We start from the raw sequence: 22387 nt of genomic DNA, 5'->3' as shown, positions 1-22387 counted from the left end.
GTTCCTCGGCCGGGCGCGGGATCGCTCCTCGGAGGCCGTGGGCGCGGCGCCGAGGAGGCCCTCCGCCGCCGCCCCGTCGGGCTGCTCGAGCGGCTCCGCCTCCGCCCTCGCGCGCGCGACGCCGAGGAGGCCCTCCGCCTCCGCCGCGGCACCGAGCGCCGCCCTCGCGCGGGCGACGCCGAGGAGGCCCTCCGCCTCCGCCGCGGCACCGAGCGCCGCAACTTCGAGTTCGAGCCCCACGGCGACGACGTCCTCGTCGTCGATGACGACGACGACCGCACGGCCGCGAAGCTCGAGGCCGCCCTTCGCCGCCTGTGCAAGTCTTTCTGGGACGCCTTCCTCGACCCACACCGACTCAAGACATGGTTCGGGCAGCTCAGGCACAAGGCCCCAGGCCAGCCGCAGCGGAGGCTTGGGCTCCGCCCTGTCCGCCCCCGCACCACGCCGCGCCCGATCTCCTCGTCTCGGTCGGCTCTCAGGTGATTCTCCCCCCCTCTCAATCTCCTCCTCTCCTCTCTGACATAGAAATTGAAGGGGCGCTCCGGTGTTGGATTGGATTTGGTCTCAGTTCTCAAACGCATTCTCGCGCTCGATCGGCGTTGTTTTCTGTGTCGCAGGATCCAGATGATCCCCACCGGCGACCGGTTGCAGTGGATCCTTCTGGGTTCCGTTGCTCTGGTGGACGCCCACATCGCGCCGGGTGTGCAGATTCAGCTGGATGCGGACACCCCTCCGCAGCCGAGCACGCTCGCGGTGTCTCCGCAGATCAGCGGCTCGTTGACTTCGCTCGACGACCACCCCTACGTGGCCGCGGTGCTGAACCCAGGTCACCTCCTCCTCCTCCGCGCGCGCCCCGACTTGTACCTCTGCGACATCGCTTCTGGTACGGCGACTCGGCTGCCCCTGCCCGTTCCAGGAGCTTTGCTGGCACCTGACACCATCGCCATCGTCTCCCGGGTCGACGGCGACGGCTTCCTGCTGCTGGCGCTCCAGCACGCACCAGCAGCAGGTATGAGGACTGTTCTATCCTTCGATAGCCGCACTTGGACTTGGAGCGACTTTGCTGTTGCCGTGGAGGGAGAGGGAGTGCCCGTCGGCGGCGGCGATAGGCCGTGGTCCTTCAGCCACGGCGTGGTGTCCCACGGCAGGCGGATCGCCTGGGTCGACCTGCGCCGAGGTTTTCTCCTCTTGGACGCGCACGCCCAGGACCGCACCCTCAGGTTCGTGTCCCTGCCCACGGGGAGGGCGCTTCCAGCTCACACCACCGGGGTGGACAGGCTCCGCTGCGCCGCGCTGAGTCAGGGAGTTGTACGCTACGCGGAGCTGATCGAGCTGGACGCCCCCCACGTCGAGCTCTGGAGGTTGGACGAGGAGGACCGTACCTGGCTGCGCCGCGGCAGAGTGCGCATGGACGCCGGCCTCCACACGGACCTCCCCTGGGTGGCGGCGATCCACCCCCACGAGGACGTCGTCTTCGTCATGGTGGGGTCTACCATCCACGCGGTAGATGTCCGCCGCGGCCGGGTCATAGCCGAGGACTTCTTCCAGCTGCCACTCCCGCCGGAGCCACGTTCGTCCTACTTCGTCGTCCGAGCGTGGGAGTTCGCCTGATCACCGATCGAGTGATAGTCTGATAGATGTTCTCGTTGTGTTGTTTTCTCGGTCAGTAGACTTGATGGAAGTGATCGTTCGCATTCTTGTCTCTAGACGATTATTGTTGATGATATGCTTTGGGCGGTGAATGCATCCAAGTAGAACACCTTCCTTGATGGTGTTATTCATCTTTTCATCATTTGCCTCTGCATGCATGAACTTTGCATATATACTACTATATGTTGTTGTCTACTTGTCTGTCATAACCGCGCACCCTACAACACCTTCAAGGGAGTCGTCGGCTAGCTTCATATGTATGTCGCGCTTTAATTACCTAGTCTCTCCTCGATCGGTTTGCATTGCTCCATATATATATAGCTAATTACACCGGCCGGATCTCACCTCGACTTTCAGAGCGCAAGCAATTGACAAGTTAATTAGCAGCTAATGAACCAACAACTAGAAGAATTTGCCTCCTGGATTGATGAGTATCTTCTCCATGGCAAAAACTTGCCGTACGTGTTCCCACCGTACATGTACGTGTTCTCCTTAAAACTCACCTGACCAAGCACCAAAACCTCCTCTTCCTCCGCTATGCTCAACAGCTTCTCCAGCCAAATCAACTAATCCAACCCTTGTGCGATTAACATCATTAATACCCAACAGGGGCCGGCCATACATCTCCTTAGCTCAAGGGCATTCAAATATCATATATATGCCTTATATTATCCGGACTAGTATTACAAACTGCACATTAGGATTCAATCGCGAGAGCAGCTTTACACACAAGCAATATGCATGAATCTCCTCTGTATTGATCAGTTGCGGCCGTGCATCTAGAACTTTGATGTATCTAGAACTAATATACATCTAGATACATCCCCTTCTATTCATTTTGATGACAAGTATTTTCGGACGGAGGGAGTACAAGCTAAGCCCCTACATGCAGAGGTGCACAATCAGGTGATAACAATCTCCCTGAAGACTAGGACCTACAGGAACATCATCAGGAGAATGGTACAACATGTCACATCTCCCTGAAGACATCAGAGTACTGGGAGGAGGTGGGAACATGAAGAATCTTCGCCTTGCCGAGATCTAGTGGAGATCGATCTCCACGTGCTTCGTCCGTTAATGCTGCACGGGGTTAGATGACAAGTAAGCGGTGGTGATGTTGTCGCAATAGAGAATGGTGACATGACGAGGATGATGATGCAGTTCGGCAAGAAGTCGGCAAAGCCATCATGACTCCGCTAGACAGTTAACCACGGCATGGTCGGCATTGGAGCGAGAAACGGTGTGCTGACGCTTGGACGTCCACAAGACTAAGGTTGGCGCCAAGAAAGATGCAAAAGACGGAGGTAGAGCATCGAGTATCGGGCCACCCGACCCAATCGGCGTCGCTGTACGCGAGTAGATCGTGGGAGGAGCGGAGGAGCTGCAAACCGTAATGAGCAGTGTCACGGATGTAGAGGAGGACACACTTAAGAAGCAGGCAATGTCTGTCATGGGGGTCGTGCTTGACAAGGCAGAGGTGCTGAATGGCGTAAGTGTGATTCGGCCTTGTCAAGGCCAGATACTGTAGGGTGGCGGCGAGATTGCAATAATTGGTAGGATCGCGAAACGGAGTCCCGTCGGTGTTGGAGAGCTTGCTATGAGTGTCACCGGGTGTGGAGATGGGCTTGCAGTTGAGCATGTTGGCACGATCAAGATTCTCAAGCTTGTACTGCTCTTGCAAGAGAAAGAGCTCAACGACGGAGTGTCAGACGTTGGCCCCGAGGAAGTGGTGGATGTCATTGAAGTCACTCATGGAAAACACACTAGCGAGAGAGGGGACAAGAGTGTTGAGCAAGGTGGACGTGCTAGCAGTGAGGAGGATGTTGTCAACATACAATAAGAGATATGTAAGAGTAGTGTCGTGGCGAAAAAATGAAGAGGGAGGTGTCACACTTGGAGGAAAGAAAACCAAGTGTGTGGAGGAAGTGCGTAAAGTAGAGGAACCATGTGTGAGGCGTTTGTTTAAGGCCGTAGAGGGATTTGTTAAGGCATCAGACATGTGTGGGGTGAGTAGAATCTGCGAAACTGACGGGCTGCTGACAATAGACCTTCTCGGTGAGATCACCATGAAGGAAGATGGTCTTGATGTCCATCTGACGAATAGGCCACGCGTTGGCCATGGCGATGTTGAGGACGACACATATAGCTGTAGGGGAACGTAGCATGCAATTTCAAAAAATTTCCTACGATCATGCAAGATCTATCTAGGAGATGCATAGCAACGAGAGGGGGAGAGTGTGTCCATGTACCCTCGTAGACCAAAAGCGGAAGCGTTTAGGTTAATGCGGTTGATGTAGTCGAACGTCTTCACGATCCAACCGATCTAGTACCGAACGTACGACACCTACGAGTTCAGCACATGTTCAGCTCGATGACGTCCCTCGATCTCTTGATCCAGCAGAGTGTCGATGGACTCGATGAGTACCATCAGCACAACGGCGTGATGACGGTGTTGGTGATGTGATCTGCGCAAGGCTTCGCCTAAGCACTACGATGATACTATCGGAGGAGTAAGCGGTGGAGGGGGGCACCGCACACGGCTAAGACAATGTTGTACCTTTGGGGTGCCCCCTGCCCCCGTATATAAAGGAGGGGAGGAGGAGGCCGGCCACCAAGGGGCGTGCCATGGGGGGGGGGAGTCCTACTAGGACTCCACTCCTAGTAGGATTCGCCCCCCTTTTTCCGTCTTTCCTAAGTAGCAAAAGGGGAAAGGGAGAGGGAGTAGGAGAGTGAAAGGGGGGCGCCGCCCCCACCCCTTGTCCAATTCGGATTGGCAAGGGGGGTGCGCGCCACGTCCTATGGCCGGCCCTCTCTTCTCCACTAAGGAGAGTGAAAGGAATGCAGTTTTGACATCCATTTGCCAAATTTCATAATCATAAAATGCGGCAATTGCTAACATGATTCAGACAGACTTAAGCATCGCTACGGGTAAGAAGGTCTCATTGTAGTCAACTCCTTGAACTTGTCAAAAACCTTTCGCAACAAGTCGAGCTTTGTAGACAGTAACATTACCGTCAGCGTCAGTCTTCTTCTTGAAGATCCATTTATTTTCTATGGCTTGCCGATCATCGGGCAAGTCCACCAAAGTCCATACTTTGTTCTCATACATGGATCCCATCTCAGATTTCATGGCCTCAAGCCATTTCGCGGAATCTGGGCTCATCATCGCTTCCTTATAGTTTGTAGGTTCATCATGGTCTAGTAACATGACTTTCAGAATAGGATTACTGTACCACTCTGGTGTGGACCGTACTCTGGTTGACCTACGAGGTTTGGTAGTAACCTGATCTGAAGTTTCATGATCATCATCATTAGCTTCTTCACTAATTGGTGTAGGAGTCACTGGAACTGATTTCTTTGATGAACTACATTCCAATTCGGGAGAAGGTACAATTACTTCATCAAGTTCTACTTTCCTCCCACTCACTTCTTTCGAGAGAAACTCCTTCTGTAGAAAGGATCCATTGTTAGCAACGAATATCTTGCCTTCGGATCTGTGATAGAAGGTGTACCCAACAGTTTCGTTTGGGTATCCTATGAAGATGCATTTCTCCGATTTGGGTTCGAGCTTATCAGGTTGAAGCTTTTTCACATAAGCATCGCAGCCCCAAACTTTAAGAAACGACAGCTTAGGTTTCTTGCCAAACCACAGTTCATATGGTGTCGTCTCAATGGATTTAGATGGTGCCCTATTTAACGTGAATCCAGTTGTATCTAAAGCATAACCCCAAAAAGATAGCGGTAAATCAGTAAGAGACATCATAGATCGCACCATATCTAATAAAGTACGGTTACGACGTTCAGACACACCATTACGCTGTGGTGTTCCAGGTGGCGTGAGTTCCGAAACTATTCCACATTGTTTCAAATGAATGCCAAACTCGTAAATCAAATATTCGCCTCCGCGATCAGATCGTATAAACTTTATTTTCTTGTTACAATGATTTTCCACTTCACTCTGAAATTCTTTGAACTTTTCAAATGTTTCAGACTTATGTTTCATTAAGTAGATATACCCATATCTGCTCAAATCATCTGTGAAGGTCAGAAAATAACGGTACCAGCCGCGAGCCTCAACACTCATCGGACCGCATACATCGGTATGTATTATTTCCAGTAAGTCGGTAGCTCGCTCCATTGTTCCGGAGAATGGAATCTTAGTCATCTTGCCCATGAGGCATCGTTCGCAAGCATCAAGTGATTCCAAAAGCCCATCAGCATGGAGTTTCTTCATGCGCTTTACACCAATATGACCTAAACGTCAGTGCCACAAATAAGTTGCACTATCATTACTAACTTTGCATCTCTTGGCTTCAATATTATGAATATGTGTATCACTATGGTCGAGATCCAACACAAATAGACCACTCATCAAGGGTGCATGATGATAAAAGATATTACTCAAACAAATGGAATAACCATTATTCTCTGATTTAAATGAATAACCGTCTCGCATCAAACAAGATCCAGATATAATGTTCATGCTTAACGCTGGCACCAAATAACAATTATTAAGGTCTAAAACTAATCCCGAAGGTAGATGTAGATGTAGCGTGCCGATGGCGATAACATCGTCCTTGGAACCATTTCTGATGTGCATCGTCACCTCGTCCTTAGCCAATCTTCGTTTAATCCATAGCCCATGTTTCGAGTTGCAAATATGAGCAACAGAACCAATATCAAATACCCAGGCGCTACTACGAGCATTAGTAAGGTACACATCAATAACATGTATATCAAATATACCTTCCACTTTGCCATCCTTCTTATCTGCCAAATACTTGGGGCAGTTCCGCTTCCAGTGACCAGTCCATTTGCAGTAGAAGCACTCATTTCAGGCTTAGGTCCAGACTCGGGCTTCTTCCCAGGAGCAGCAACTTGCCTGCTATTCTTCTGAAGTTCCCTTTCTTCCCTTGCCCTTTTTCTTGAAACTAGTGGTCTTGTTAACCATCAACACTTGATGCTCCTTCTTGATTTCTACCTCCGCAGCCTTTAGCATCGTAAAGAGCTCAGGAATTGTCTGTTCCATCCCTTGCATATTATAGTTCATCACGAAGCCTTTATAGCTTGGTGGCAGTGATTGAAGAACTCTATCAATGACACTATCATCAGGAAGATCAACTCCTAACTGAGTCAATGGTTATGGTACCCAGACATTCTGAGTATGTGTTCACTGACAGGACTATTCTCCTCCATCTTGCAGCTATAGAACTTGTTGGAGACTTCATATCTCTCAACTCGGGCATTTGCTTGAAATATTAACTTCAACTCCTGGAACATCTCATATGCGCCATGACGTTCAAAACGTCCTCGAAGTCTCGATTCTAAGCCGTAAAGCATGGCACACTGAACTATCGAGTAGTCATCAGCTTTAGTCTGCAAGACGTTCATAACGTCTGGGGTTGCTCCTGCAGCGGGCCTTGCACCTAGCGGTGCTTCCAGGACGTAATTCTTCTATGCAGCAATGAGGATAATCCTCAAGTTAGGGACCCAGTCTATGTAATTTCTACCATCATCTTTCAACTTAGCTTTCTCTAGGAACACATTAAAATTCAAAGGAACGGTAGCACGGGCCATTGATCTACAACATAGATATGCAAAAAACTATCAGGACTAAGTTCATGATAAATTAAGTTCAATTAATCATATTACTAGAGAACTCCCACTTAGATAGACATCCCTCTAGCATCTAAATGATCACGTGATCCATACAACTAAACCATGTCCGATCATCACGTGAGATGGATTAGTTTTCAATGGTGAACATCTCTATGTTGATCATATCTACTATATGATTCATGTTCGACCTTTCGGTCTCAGTGTTCCGAGGCCATATCTGCATATGCTAGGCTCATCAAGTTTAACGCGAGTATTCTACATGTGCAAAAACTGGCTTGCACCCATTGTATGTGAACGTAGAGCTTATCACACCCGATCATCACATGGTGTCTCGGCATGACTGTCGTGTCAAAACCGGCGGATCTCGGGTAGGGGTTCCCGAACTGTGCGTCTAAGGCTAATGGTAACAGGAGGCAGGGGACACGATGTTTTACCCAGGTTTGGGCCCTCTCGATGGAGGTAATACCCTACTTCCTGCTTGATTGATCTTGATGATATGAGTATTACAAGAGTTGATCTACCACGATATCATAGAGACTAAACCCTAGAAGCTAGCCTATGATTATGATTGTTGTTCTTGTCCTACGGACTAAACCCTCCGGTTTATATAGACACCGGAGGGGGCTAGGGTTACACAGAGTCGGTTACAGAGAAGGAAATCTACATATCCGAATTGCCAAGCTTGCCTTCCATGCAAAGGAGAGTCCCATCCGGACACGGGACGAAGTCTTCAATCTTGTATCTTCATAGTCCAACAGTCCGGGCGAAGTATATAGTCCGGCTGTCCGAGGACCCCTTAATCTAGGACTCCCTCAGTAGCCCCTGAACCAGGCTTCAATGACGATGAGTCCGGTGCGCAAATTGTCTTCGGCATTGCAAGGCGGGTTCCTTCTCCGAATACTCCATAGAAGATTTAGAACACAAGGATCATGTCCGGCTGTACAAAACAAATTCCACATACCACCGTAGAGAGCACAATATTCCACAAATCTAATCTGCTGACAGCTTCTTATAGCATGACACACGCCATGGTCCGGTCATTATTCGAACCGTTTTTCTCAACCAGCTATTGCACGTAATGCGAGGCGGTTTCCTTGACATATCTTGTCAAAGCAGAGATCGTGTCCCCTTATCACGGGATTCTCATCAATACGGGTATGGGTAACCCAACCGCGCCATCAATCGTGGCGCTTGGGAAATAAGCGATTTTAATGGGCAAGTGGGGAGGCGCACAGTTTCTACCACCCTTATAAAGTGATAGGGGTTCTCCTCTTTCAGCCATGCCCTCTTCCTTCTCCGCTCATCCATTCTTGCATGCTCGAGCTCCAGCGCCCCAGCTCTCACCTTCTCCGTACAGCCAAACATGTCTGGAGCGGGAGTCAAGTGGATGGCCTCCTCCGTCATGGAGGAGGACATTACAATGCTACGGGCGGCAGGATAACTTGGCCGCAGACATCGCACACCGGCTCCCGGACGCAGGGCAGATCATTCCGACTCCGGGACCCCACGAGAGGGTTGTGTTCCTCGCCCACTTCGTCCGCGGACTGGGATTCCCCCTCCACCCATTTGTCCGCGGGATCATGTTCTATTACGGTCTGGATTTTCATGATCTGGCCCCCAACTTCATTCTCAATATCTCGGTGTTCATCGTCGTGTGTGAGGCTTTCCTCCGCATCAGGCCCCACTTCGGCCTGTGGCTGAAGATCTTCAACGTGAAGCCGAAGATTGTGGTCGGTCAGCAGGCGGAGTGCGGAGGCGCCATGGTGGGCAAGATGCCCATTGTCACCTGTCTCGAAGGCTCCTTCGTGGAGACCGTGAAGGGGTGGCAATCGGGGTGGTTCTACATCACTGAGCCACGCGACGCTAACTGGGTGACGGCCCCGAATTCCAATCCGGCATCCCCATGCGGCTTACCTCTTGGAATAAGAAGGGCCTAGCCTGGGGCGCGTCCGCAGAGCTGACCGGACTCCAGAATTGCGTCAAAAATATGATAACCAAGAAGATCAAGTTTGTCAACATGGTCCAGGTCATGCTATTTTGCCGGATTCTCCCGTGTCAAAGACGGGCATTCAACCTGTGGGAGTTCGATGCTGCCCAATGCCAGACACTGCAAGAGGTCTTCAACACGACGCACAAAGACGTCTGGAAGGTGTTGTTCAAGGCCAGCGAAGTTCCTCCTCCCACCACCGAGGACCGCGGACTCAGCGCCAAGCGCCACGCCAACTCGGTAAGCACTCTGCATCAAGTTGTGCCTTTCCTCAGTATATTCGTGGGAGGAGCTTAAGCCACCGTACTGATTTAACAGGAGTATGTGGCGACGACGGAGCGGATCGACTGTCCGGATCCGTTTCCTGGAGATCCAGCAACCCCTCTCCTGACGGAGATGCTGGTTTCGGCACCCTATGAGGTGCCGGAGAAGAAGTCCAAGAAGAAGGCCACGAGGACCAGGAAAAGTCTCTGTTGCAAGGTGGTGTCGGACTCATCGTTCGAAGACACCGAGGCGCACTCCTCCAACGACAGTGAGGAGGAGGAAGAGGAAAACCCTCTCCCCCAAACCGAGGGGGAGAAGAAAAGGAAGGCCGCCCCTTCCGGGGAGGTCGAAGTGTCCAAGAAGGGAAGGACCCTCCCTCCGGACCACTCCACAACCGCCGCCTACAGCGAGAAGGAGTGGCTACCCAGGGCCAAGCCCCTGGTGAAGTCGTAAGTATTCGGATGCCATAATACTTTTTGCATGTTTGAGCTTTATGGCTTCTTATTATGGCAAGATGTGTTTGTGCAGTCCGTCCAAGGCCCATATCGACTTATCCTCCTCGGATGGGTCTTTGAGCTTGTCGAAGATGAACATATATTCGCTCCCGACGGCTTCCACTCCCTGGCCCGCGGATGACACCGAGGTGTTATCTCAGAGGATACCGGGCCAGGAGGAGGTAGTCTTGGAGACGCCTCAAGGCAAGACTCCCGATGCCGGGCTCATGGGGGGGAAGATCCCATGGATTCGGATGAGGGGGGCTGCAGCAGGCTTGGCCCCCAGCCGGATACTGCGCCGGAACCTCTAGTGGTTCCGGATTCAGGCATGCAGCCCCCGCCAAGGGGGCGAGCCATGTGTGCCAATGACCTCTATCGATCCAGAGCCATCATATTACTTGGTGGAAGCGCTTCATAGCACTTCCCTTGATGAAGGACACCATACTCTTATGAGTACGGTGATTGCGAAGGTTCAATCCGCCAAAAGCGGATTAACCGAGGTCTGCGCCAGCCTCCTGGCAGGCTTTGAGGTAAGTAATTTTAAATTATGAGAAAGTATCACAGGATAGACAATAGCCCCTGATGCCCTGTTTAGTGTTCGGGAAGAAAAACCGAACAGAGGATCCAGTATTATTCTCAGGAGTCTAATCATATTATGTCTATGTGAATAAGGAGGCGTCGCTACTGGCCACCGCTGCTGCCACCGCGGAGGTCTCCGGACTGAGGCAGAATCTGGGGCGGGCCGAAGAAGAGCTCGGCCTCGTGAAGAGGCAGCTCGAGGAGAACAAAGGTAAGTACTACCTCGTCTGAATGTTATATAAAGGAAAAAAATCATTGATGCTAATAGAAGCACGATGAATTTTACTAGGGGCCACGACCAAAGTGGCGACCCTTAAGAAGGCGCTGTCCGAGGCCGAAAACAAAGCGGCCAAGGAGCACACCAAGCGTGAAAAACAAGAGGCGCGAGTTGATGAGGTCCAGCAAGAGCTTTAGGACTTCGTCAAAAAATTCGAGTCCTTGGAGCGTGACCCCAAGACGCGCAAGTCGAAGCTTGCGAAGGCCCGTCAGAGCGCACTAGACGCCAAGGCCGAAGCCCAGAAGGCCCTCTAGGAAATTGAGGCGGCCAGGAAGATAGCTGCGGGTAAGGCTTTCATTATGCAAAGCAAGCATGTGAAGGAAACTTTCCTTTTACTTACCCGAGTTCAGAGCTCTCCAGGAGCATTCGCAGATCTACCGCGCAGCATCTCTGATGCCGCAGAGTTCTACCGGGCTGAGGAGGGGAGCTCGACAGATAAGCTATTTTGGTCCCAGTATATTGGGGCCGAGCATCCGATGCCCTTGAGCGACCAGCTGAAGCAACTGGTCGAACTGCACAAAGCGGCCAAACTAGCCATGAAGGACTTCATAGTCCGGTTGTGGCCTGGCGAGCCCCTGCCCAGTAGCTACTTCGGCTTTGTCAAGCAGATGGTGAATGCCTATCCGCGGCTTGAAGTCGTTAGGCGGTCCGTCTGCATTGAGGGTGCACGCAGGGCCTTGGCCCGTGTGAAGGTGCACTGGGGGAAGATGGACGCCGAGAAGCTGGTGACAGAGGGGCCGCCGAAGGGCAAGGAGCATCGCCACCCCGAACAGTATTATGAAAATGTCATTAAGAGTGACCACCTTGTGGCGGATGAATGTACCAAGGATGTAATGTTCGAATGAATGTATTCATGTCATCCTATTAAATGAAAACCAGTTCATGTGCTCTATATGGCGCTTGTTAATTTAAAATATTACCTTCTGTGCGGCCATTATAAAATCTTGAGAGTTGGCCAGTCGTTGGCTTCTGCCCCCATGCAACTAGTACTGGGGTGTTCGGGATAAGTATAAACACTCTTTATCCAAATTTTTGGTCCTTTTAAGGAGGTGTTTAGCGCCGCGAATGAGGCAATCGGACTATACAGCTTTATCGCTCTCACTTAGCCATAGAAGTCTACAATTTTAAATTTTTGCGAAGCCCCTAGTATCCGGAAAGCCGGACCCAGGGCGCTATACACGCCTAAATCGGACGAGGCCGATTCCTCGCCTAAAGCGGAAAAAATCTTTAAGGATTTGAGACCTCTCGAACAGCGACCAGCTCTCGCCTTATCATGACAGTCAGTTTTCGGCTTTCTCTACTGAGGTGTTCGTCTGGAAGAACCGGGACACAGTCGCAGTAGTTCTCCCTGCGCTACCTTAGCCGATATAGCGGAACGTAAGGTCCGAAAACATAGGAGCCGGGCAAACCCAACTATTGACCCAAGACATGATTTGGAGCTGATGCATATAGTGCTATAAGTTCGGGGTGCCTCACTGTCGAAAGTGTTCGGACTTGTCTTGCCAGGTTATGGGGTACTGAAGCCCCTGGCAAACTGGTCGTGCCGAAATGCATGGGTATAATAAATAAGCAGTAAAGAAAAAGGGGTAAATAAATGTAATAGCAAGCTGACGCTGTATACTATTTTCCCTTGTTATTCAAATGATACGTCGAAGCGTACATATACAAGTAGTGCGATAAGTAGAATAGGACTGTTTGACACATCCTGACCAGGAGCGGGCGGTATGCAGGCATGTAAAACAGGTATAACGATCGTTATCAGAGACCACCTTAGGATTCCATCGTATGCCAAAGCTTCTTGTCCTCCTGGTGTGTCCGTCCCGCTATATGTCCGATAGCCGGTCTTTCAGAAGAGCCTCCTGAAGATAAGGATCTGAAAGAAAAAGGGGTGCAAAGATGCATGTGTCCTGGGACGGTCGAACCGTATTGTGGACCGTGTCATGGCCGTGCCCCACCTATGACCAGGGTATTTTAAGTGCGTAGTTGTGTACGCGCGACACAAATTTCGCCGTCTGATTGGGACTAGGGTGGGGGCCGGATTGCTAGTCGAGCTCTGGACGTGCCGGATGATCCTGTTGTGGAGTACTCCGGACTCGCTTGACGGTATCCGGGTTATTTATCGCCGAGTTGGCTGTTTGCCTAAGAAGGCTGTTTGGTACTTCTGCCGCGAGGGCTGCAGTGTGCTCCTTCATGCGGAGCGAGCGCTCTGTGTTTCCATTAACTGTGATAACCCCACGAGGTCCTGGCATTTTGAGCTTGAGGTATGCATAATGTGGTACCGCATTGAATTTGGCGAATGCGGTTCGTCCAAGCAGTGCATGATAGCCACTGAAAAAGGGTACGATGTCGAAGATTAACTCCTCACTTTGGAAATTGTCCGGAGATCCGAAGACCATTTCCAATGTGATTGAGCCCGTACAAAAGGCCTCCACACCGGGTATGACACCCTTGAAGGTGGTTTTTTGTGGGCTTGATCCTTGAGGGGTCGATGCCCATTTTGCGCACTGTATCCTGATAGAGCAGGTTCAGGCTGCTGCCACTGTCCATGAGGACTCGTGTGAGATGGAATCCGTCAATGATGGGGTCCAGGACCAATGCATCCGAACCTCCATGACGGATACTGGTAGGATCGTCCCTGCGATTGAAGGTGATCGGACAAGAGGACCATGGGTTGAATTTTGGGGCGACTGGCTCCATCGCATAGACGTCCTTTAGTGCACGCTTTCATTCCCTCTTGGGAATATGGGTTGTGTATATCATATTTACTGTTTTCACCTGGGGAGGGAATTTCTTCTGTCCTCCCGTGTTCGGCGGTCGGGGCTCCTCGTCGTCGTCGCTATGCAGCCCCTTTTCCTTGTTTTCGGCATTCAACTTGTGGGCCTATTTAAACACCCAGCATTCCCTGTTGGTGTGGTTGGCTGGTTTATCGGGGGTGCCATGAATTTGACATGAGCGATCAAGTATGCGGTCCAAACAGGACGAGCCGGGACTATTTCTTTTGACTGGATTTTTTCGTTGTCCGGATTTAAAGCCTTTGAATCCGGCATTGACTGCCGTGTCTTCGGCGTTGTCGCCATTGTTGTGACGCTTGTGTCTATTTCATTGTGGCTTGCCGTTGCTGTCCCTGGCGTCTGAATTGGGTGTGATGTTTCTACGAGCCAGCCAGCTGTCCTCGCCCGTGCAAAGGTGGGTCATGAGTGTCGTGAGGGCTGCCATGGACTTTGGCTTCTCTTGGCCGAGGTGTCGGGCGAGCCATTCATCACGGATGTTGTGCTTGAAGGCTGCTAAGGCTTCGGCATCCGGACAGTAGACAATTTGGTTCATTTTAGTTAGGAACCGAGTCCAGAATTTCCTGGCTGACTCTCCGGGCTGTTGGGTTATGTGACTTAAGTCATCAGCATCCGGTGGTCGCACGTAAGTGCCCTGGAAGTTATCGAGGAACGCGTCTTCCAGATCCTCCCAACTGCCAATGGAGCTTGCTGGCAGGCTATTCAGCCAATGCCGAGCCGGTCCTTTGAGCTTAAGTGGTAGGTGCTTTATGGCATGTAAGTCATCGCTGCGAGCCATGTGAATGTGGAGAAGAAAATCTTCGATCCATACCGCGGGGTCTGTTGTGCCATCATATGATTCAATGTTTACGGGTTTAAACCCTTCTGGGAATTCATGATCCATAACTTCATTAGTGAAGCATAGGGGGTGTGTAGCGCCTCTATGCCGGGCTACATCCCGACGTAGTTCAAATGAATCCGGTCTATTGTATTCGGCCCGGCCGGACTTTGGTTTATTGTATCCGGCGTGACGGTCATCATCACATCTTGTGGAGCGCCCCCATGATCCGTAGATCGATCTTGACTATCCTGCTTTGTTTTCCAATACATCTCGCAGGCCCTTCGTGTAGCCCCGGGCCTTAGTATTATCATTTGATTGGCGACGGGGTGCAGTCTGGACTTCAGGCTGGTATGCCACTTTGTCGCGGCCACGGGGTGGCCGGTCGACCGCATTATGCGCTTGTAGCATGGGCTTTAAAGCCTCCTCCTCAAGTTGAGGTAGCAGCCTGCGCTTTGGGTAGCTTTTGCTAGGGCGATCGAGTCCGTATTCCTCGGCAGCCAGGACCTCGGTCCATCTGTCAGTTAGCAGATCTTGATCAGCTTGAAGCTGTTGCTGCTTTTTCTTCAGGATTTTTGCAATGGCTATAAGCCGGCATTTGAAGCGCTCCTCCTCGACGGGATCCTCAGGAACGATGAATTCTTCATCGCCAAGGCTCACTTCGTCTTCAGAGAGAGGCATGTAATTATCATCCTCTGATTCTCCATAAGTTGCCTATTCTTTAGGGCTAGCTTGCCCATCCTCTTGCTCAGCCTGCTCGAAGCCTGGCTGGGCAGGATTGTCTTCGTCTTTGGCACCATCTGGATTGTTATCTCTTGTGCCGGTATCACTATTTTTGCTATGGCGGGGCTTGGAGCGGCGCCGATCACGCCGGTGTCTAGATTGCTTCTCCAAGGGGTTATCTTCCGTTGCCTCATTGCCATTGTTTTCTTTAGGGGTGTCCACCATATAAATATCATATGACGAGGTGGCTGTCCAGCGCCCTATAGGCGGTGGTTCCCGTTCTTCTCCTGCATCGTCGTCCATACCGTCGATGTCTTCGGAGTTGAAGTCAAGCACGTCGGTTAAGTCATCAACAGTGGCCATAAAGTGGGTGGTGGTGAAGGAAATATGCCCTAGAGGCAATAATAAAGTTATTATTTATTTCCTTATATCATGATAAGTGTTTATTATTCATGCTAGAATTGTATTAACCGGAAACATAATACATGTGTGAATACATAGACAAACATAGTGTCACTAGTATGCCTCTACTTGACTAGCTCGTTTATCAAAGATGGTTATGTTTCCTAGCCATGGACAAAAGAGTTGTCATTTGATTAACGGGATCACATCATTAGGAGAATGATGTGATTGACATGACCCATTCCGTTAGCCTAGCACTTGATCGTTTAGTATATTGCTATTGCTTTCTTCATGACTTATACATGTTCCTGTAACTATGAGATTATGCAACTCCCGTTTACCGGAGGAACACTTTGGGTGCTACCAAATGTCACAACATAACTGGGTGATTATAAAGGAGTTCTACAGGTGTCTCCAAAGGTACATGTTGGGTTGGCGTATTTCGAGATTAGGTTTTGTCACTCCGATTGTCGGAGAGGTATCTCTGGGCCCTCTCGGTAATGCACATCACTATAAGCCTTGCAAGCAATGTAGCTAATTAGTTAGTTACGGAATGATGCATTACATAACGAGTAAAGAGACTTGCCGGTAACGAGATTGAACTAGGTATTGGATACCGACGATCGAATCTCGGGCAAGTAACACACCGATGACAAAGGGAACAAAGTATGTTGTTATGCGGTTTGACCGATAAAGATCTTCGTAGAATATGTAGGAGCCAATATGGGCATCCAGGTTCCGCTATTGGTTACTGACCAAGAATAGTTCTAGGTCATGTCTACATAGTTCTCGAACCCGTAGGGTCCGCACGCTTAAGGTTTCGATGACAATTATATTATGAGTTTATGAGTTTTGATGTACTGAAGGAGTTCGGAGTCCCGGATGAGATCGGGGACACGACGAGGAGTCTCGAAATGGTCAAGACATAAAGATCGATATATTGGACGACTATATTCGGCGTTCGGAAAGGTTCCGAGTGATTCGGGTATTTTTCGGAATACCGGAGAGTTACAGGAATTCGCCGGGGAGTATATGGGCCTTATTCGGCCATATGGGAATAGAGGAGAGAGGCCAAAAGGAAGGAGGCCTGCGCCCCCCTCTGGTCCGAATTGGACAAGGGGCGCAGCCCCCCTTTCCTTCTTCCTCTCCCCCTCTTTCCCCTTCTCCTACTCCAACAAGGGAGGTGGAATCCTACTAGGACTAGGGAGTCCTAGTAGGACTCCACACTTGGCGCGCCCCCTCCTAGGGCCGGCCTCCTCCCCCCTTGCTCCTTTATATACGGGGGCAGGGGGGCACCCCATGACACACAAGTTGATCTACGGATCTTTCCTTAGCCGTGTGCGGTGCCCCTCTCCACCATATTCCACCTCGGTCATATCGTCGCGGAGTTTAGGCGAAGCCCTGCGCCGGTAGAACATCATCGTCGTCACCATGCCGTCGTGCTGACGGAACTCATCCCCGACGCTTTGCTGGATCAGAGCCCGGGGAACATCATCGAGCTGAACGTGTGCTGAACACGGAGGTGCCGTACGTTCGGTGCTTGGATCGGTCGGATCGTGAAGACGTACGACTACATCAACCGCGTTGTCATAACGCTTCCGCTTATGGTCTACGAGGGTACGTGGACAATACTCTCCCCTCTCGTTGCTATGCCATCACCATGATCTTGCGTGTGCGTAGGAAAGTTTTTGAAATTACTACGTTCCCCAACAGTGGCATCCGAGCCTGGTTTTATGCGTAGATGTCATATGCACGAGTAGAACACAAGTGAGTTGTGGGCGATACAAGTCATACTGCTTACCAGCATGTCATACTTTGGTTCGGCGGTATTGTGAGATGAAGCGGCCCGGACCGACATTACGCGTACGCTTACGCGAGACTGGTTTCACCGTTACGAGCACTGGTGCTTAAAGGTGGCTGGCGGGTGTCTGTCTCTCTCACTTTAGCTGAATCGAGTGTGGCTATGCCCGGTCCTTGCGAAGGTTAAAACAACACTAACTTGACGAACTATCGTTGTGGTTTTGATGCGTAGGTAAGAACGGTTCTTGCTCAGCCCGTAGCAGCCACGTAAAACTTGCAACAACAAAGTAGAGGACGTCTAACTTGTTTTTGCAGGGCATGTTGTGATGTGATATGGTCAAGACGTGATGCTATATTTTATTGTATGAGATGATCATGTTTTGTAACCGAAGTTATCAGCAACTGGCAGGAGCCATATGGTTGTCGCTTTATTGTATGAAATGCAAACGCCCTGTAATTGCTTTACTTTATCACTAAGCGGTAGCGATAGTCGTAGAAGCAATAGATGGCGTAACGACAACGATGCTACAATGGAGATCAAGGTGTTGCGCCGGTGACGATGGTGATCACGACGGTGCTTCGGAGATGGAGATCACAAGCACAAGATGATGATGGCCATATCATATCACTTATATTGATTGCATGTGATGTTTATCCTTTATGCATCTTATCTTGCTTTGATTGACGGTAGCATTTTAAGATGATCTCTCACTAAAAATTATCAAGAAGTGTTCTCCCTGAGTATGCACCGTTGCCAAAGTTCGTCGTGCCCAGACACCACGTGATGATCGGGTGTGATAAGCTCTACGTCCATCTACAACGGGTGCACGCCTGTTTTGCACACGCAGAATACTCAGATTAAACTTGACGAGCCTAGCATATGCAGATATGGCCTCGAAACACGGAGACCGAAAGGTCGAGCATGAATCATATAGTAGATATGATCAACATAGTGATGTTCACCATTGAAAACTACTCCATCTCATGTGATGATCGGTTATGGTTTAGTTGATATGGATCACGTAATCACTTAGAGGATTAGAGGGATGTCTATCTAAGTGGGAGTTCTTAAGTAATATGATTAATTGAACTTAAATTTATCATGAACTTAGTCCTGGTAGTATTTTGCAAATTATGTTGTAGATCAATAGCTTGCGTTGTTGCTTTCATATGTTTATTTTTGATATGTCCCTAGAGAAAATTGTGTTGAAAGATGTTAGTAGAAATGATGCAGATTGGATCCATGATCTGAGGTTTATCCTCATTGCTGCACAGAAAAATTATGTCCTTAATGCACCGCTAGGTGACAGACCTATTGCAGGAGCAGATGCAGACGTTATGAACGTTTGGCTAGCTCAATATGATGACTACTTGATAGTTTAGTGCACCATGCTTAATGGCTTAGAATCGAGACTTCAAAGACGTTTTGAACGTCATGGACCATATGAGATGTTCTAGGAACTGAAGTTGATATTTCAAGCAAATACCCGAGTTGAGAGATATGAAGTCTCCAACAAGTTCTATAGCTAAAAGATGGAGGAGAATCGCTCAACTAGTGAGCATGTGCTCAGATTATCTGGGTACTTCAATCGCTTGAATCAAGTGGGAGTTAATCTTCCAGATAAGATAGTGATTGACAGAATTCTCTAGTCACCATCACTGAGTTACTAGAACTTCGTGATGAACTATAGGATGCAAAGGATGACGAAAACGATTCCCGAGCTCTTCGTGACATTGAAATCGACGAAGGTAGAAATGAAGAAAGAGCATCAAGTATTGATGATTGACAAGACCACTAGTTTCAAGAAAAGGGCAAAGGGAAAGAAAGGGAAACTTCAAGTAGAATGGCAAACAAGTTGTCACTCCTGTGAAGAAGACCAAAGCTAGACCAAAGCCTGAAACTGAGTGCTTACATTGCAAAGGAAATAGTCACTAGAAGCGGAAATGCCCTAAATATTTGGTGGATAAGAAGGATGGCAAAGTGAACAAGGGTGTATTTGATATACAGGTGTTTGATGTGTGCCTTACTAGTGTTTATAGTAGCCCCTGAGTATTTGATACTTGTTCGGTTGCTAAGATTAGTAAACCGAAACAGGAGTTACATAATAAACAAAGACTAGTTGAGGGGAAGTGACGATGAGTGTTGGAAATAGTTCCAAGATTGATATGATCATCATCACACACTCCATATATTTTCAAGATTAGTGTTAAACCTAAATAAATGTTATTTAGTGTTTGCATTGAGCATGAATATGATTGATCATGTTTGTTGCGATACGGTTATTCATTTGAAGTTAAAGAATAATTGTTATTCTGTTTACATGAATAAGACCTTCGATGGTTATACACCCAATGAAAATAGTTTGTTGGATCTCGATCGTAGTGATACACATATTCATAATATTGATGCCAAAAGATGCAAAGTTAATAATGATAGTGCAACTTATTTGTGGCACTGCCGTTTGGGTCATATCAGTGTAAAGCGCATGAAGAAACTCCATAAAGATGGATTTTCAGAATCACTTGGTTATGAATCATTTGATGCTTGCGAACCGTGCCTTTTGGGCAAGATGACTAAAACTCCGTTCTCCGGAACAATGGAACAAGCTACTGACTTATTGGAAATAATACATACCGATGTATGCAATCCAATGAGTGTTGATGCTTGTGGCAAGTATCGTTATTTTCTGACCTTCACAAGATGATTAGAGCAGATATGGGTATATCTACTTGATGAAACATAAGTCTGAAATAGTTGAAAGGTTCAAAGAATTTCAGAGTGAAGTGGAAAAAAACATTGTAACAAGAAAATAAAGTTTCTGCGATCTGATCGCGGAGACGAATATTTGAGTTACGAGTTTGGTCTTCAATTAAAACAATGTGGAATAGTTTCACAACTCACGCCACCTGGAACACCACAATGTTATGGTGTGTCCGAACGTCGTAACCGCACTTTATTGGATATGGTGCGATCTATGATGTCTTCTACTGATTTACCACTATTGTTTTGGGGTTATGCATTAGAGACAACTGCATTCACGTTAAAAGGGCACCATCTAAATCCGCTGAGACGACACCATATGAACTGTGGTTTAGCAAGAAACCCAAGTTGTCATTTCTTAAAGTTTGGGGCTGCGATGCTTATGTGAAAAAGTTTTATCCTGATAAGCTCAAACCCAAATTGGAGAAGTGCATCTTCATAGAATACCCAAAGGAAACTGTTGGGTACACCTTCTATCACAGATCCGAAGGCAAGATATTCGTTGCTAAAAACGGATCCTTTCTAGAGAAGGAGTTTCTCTCTAAAGAAGTGAGTGGGAGGAAAGTAGAACTTGATGAGGTAACTGTACCTTCTCCCGAATTGGAAAATAGTTCATCACTGAAATCAGTTCTAGTGATTCCTACACCAATTAGTGAGGAAGCTAATGATGATGATCGTGAAACTTCAGATCAAGTTACTACAGAACCTAGTAGGTCTTCCAGAGTACGGTCCACACCAGAGTGGTACGGTAATCCTGTTCTGAAAGTCATGTTACTAGACCATGATAAACCTACGAACTATGAGGAAGCGATGATGAGCCCAGATTCCGCAAAATGGCTGGAGGCCATGAAATCTGAGATAGGATCCATGTATGAGAACAAAGTGTGGACTTTGGAGGACTTGCCCGATGATTGGCAAACCGTAGAAAATAAATGGATCTTCAAGAGGAAGACGGACATTGATAGTAGTGTTACTATCTACTAAGCTCGGCTTATCGCAAAAAGGTTTTTGACAATTTCAAGGTGTTGACTATAATGAGATTTTCTCAACTGTAGTGATGCTTAAGTCTGTCCGAATCATGTTAGCAATTGCCACAATTTATGAAATCTGGCAAATGGATGTCAAAACTGCATTCCTTCATGGTTTTCTTAAAGAAGAGTTGTATATGATGCAACCAGAAGGTTTTGTCAATCCTAAAGATGCTAACAAAGTGTGCAAGCTCCAGCAATCCATCAATGGACTGGTGCAAGCATCTCGGAGTTGGAATATACACTTTGATGAGTTGATCAAAGCATATGGTTTTATACAGACTTTTGGAAAGGCCTGTATTTACAAGAAAGTGAGTGGGAGCACTACAGCATTTCTGATAAGTATATGTGAATGACATATTGTTGATTGGAAATAATGTAGAATTATTCTGCAAAGCATAAAGGAGTGTTTGACAGGAGTTTTTCAAATAAAAGACCTCGGTGAAGCTCCTTACACATTAAGCATCAAGATCTATATAGATAGATCAAGACGCTTGATAATATTTTTTCAATGAGTACATACCTTGATAAAATTTTGAAATAGTTCAAAATAGAACAGTCAAAGAAGGAGTTCTTGCCTGTGATGCAAAGGTGTGAAGTTGAGTAAGACTCAAGATCCGACCATGGCAGAAAATAGAAAGAGAATGAAAAGTCATTCCCTATGCCTCAGTCATAGGTTCTATAAAGTATGCTATGCTGTGAACCAGACCTATTGTATACCTTGCTCTGAGTTTGACAAAGGAATACAATTTTGATCTAAGAGTAGATCACTGGACAGCGGTCAAGAATATCCTTAGTGAGGACTAAGGAGATGTTTCTCGATTATGGAGGTGATAAAAGAGCCCGTCGTAAAAAGTTACAACGATGCAAGCTTTTACACCAATCCAGATGACTCTAAGTCTCAATCTGGATACATATTGAAAGTGGGAGCAATTAGCTAGAGTAGCTCCGTGTAGAGCATTGTGGACATAGAATATTTGCAAAATACATACGGCTCTGAATATGACAGACCCGTTGACTAAACTTCTCTCACAAGCAAAACATGATCATACCTGAGTACTCTTTGGGTGTTAATCACATAGCGATGTGAACAAACCCTTTGGGTGTTGATCACATGATGATGTGAACTATGGGTATTAATCACATACGGATGTGAATATTGGTGTTAAATCACATGGCGATGTGAACTAGATTATT

The sequence above is a fragment of the Triticum dicoccoides genome, chromosome 5B (assembly GCF_002162155.2).
Source record: "Triticum dicoccoides isolate Atlit2015 ecotype Zavitan chromosome 5B, WEW_v2.0, whole genome shotgun sequence".
Lineage (NCBI taxonomy): Eukaryota > Viridiplantae > Streptophyta > Magnoliopsida > Poales > Poaceae > Triticum > Triticum dicoccoides.
This window is presented reverse-complemented; position numbering follows the sequence as displayed.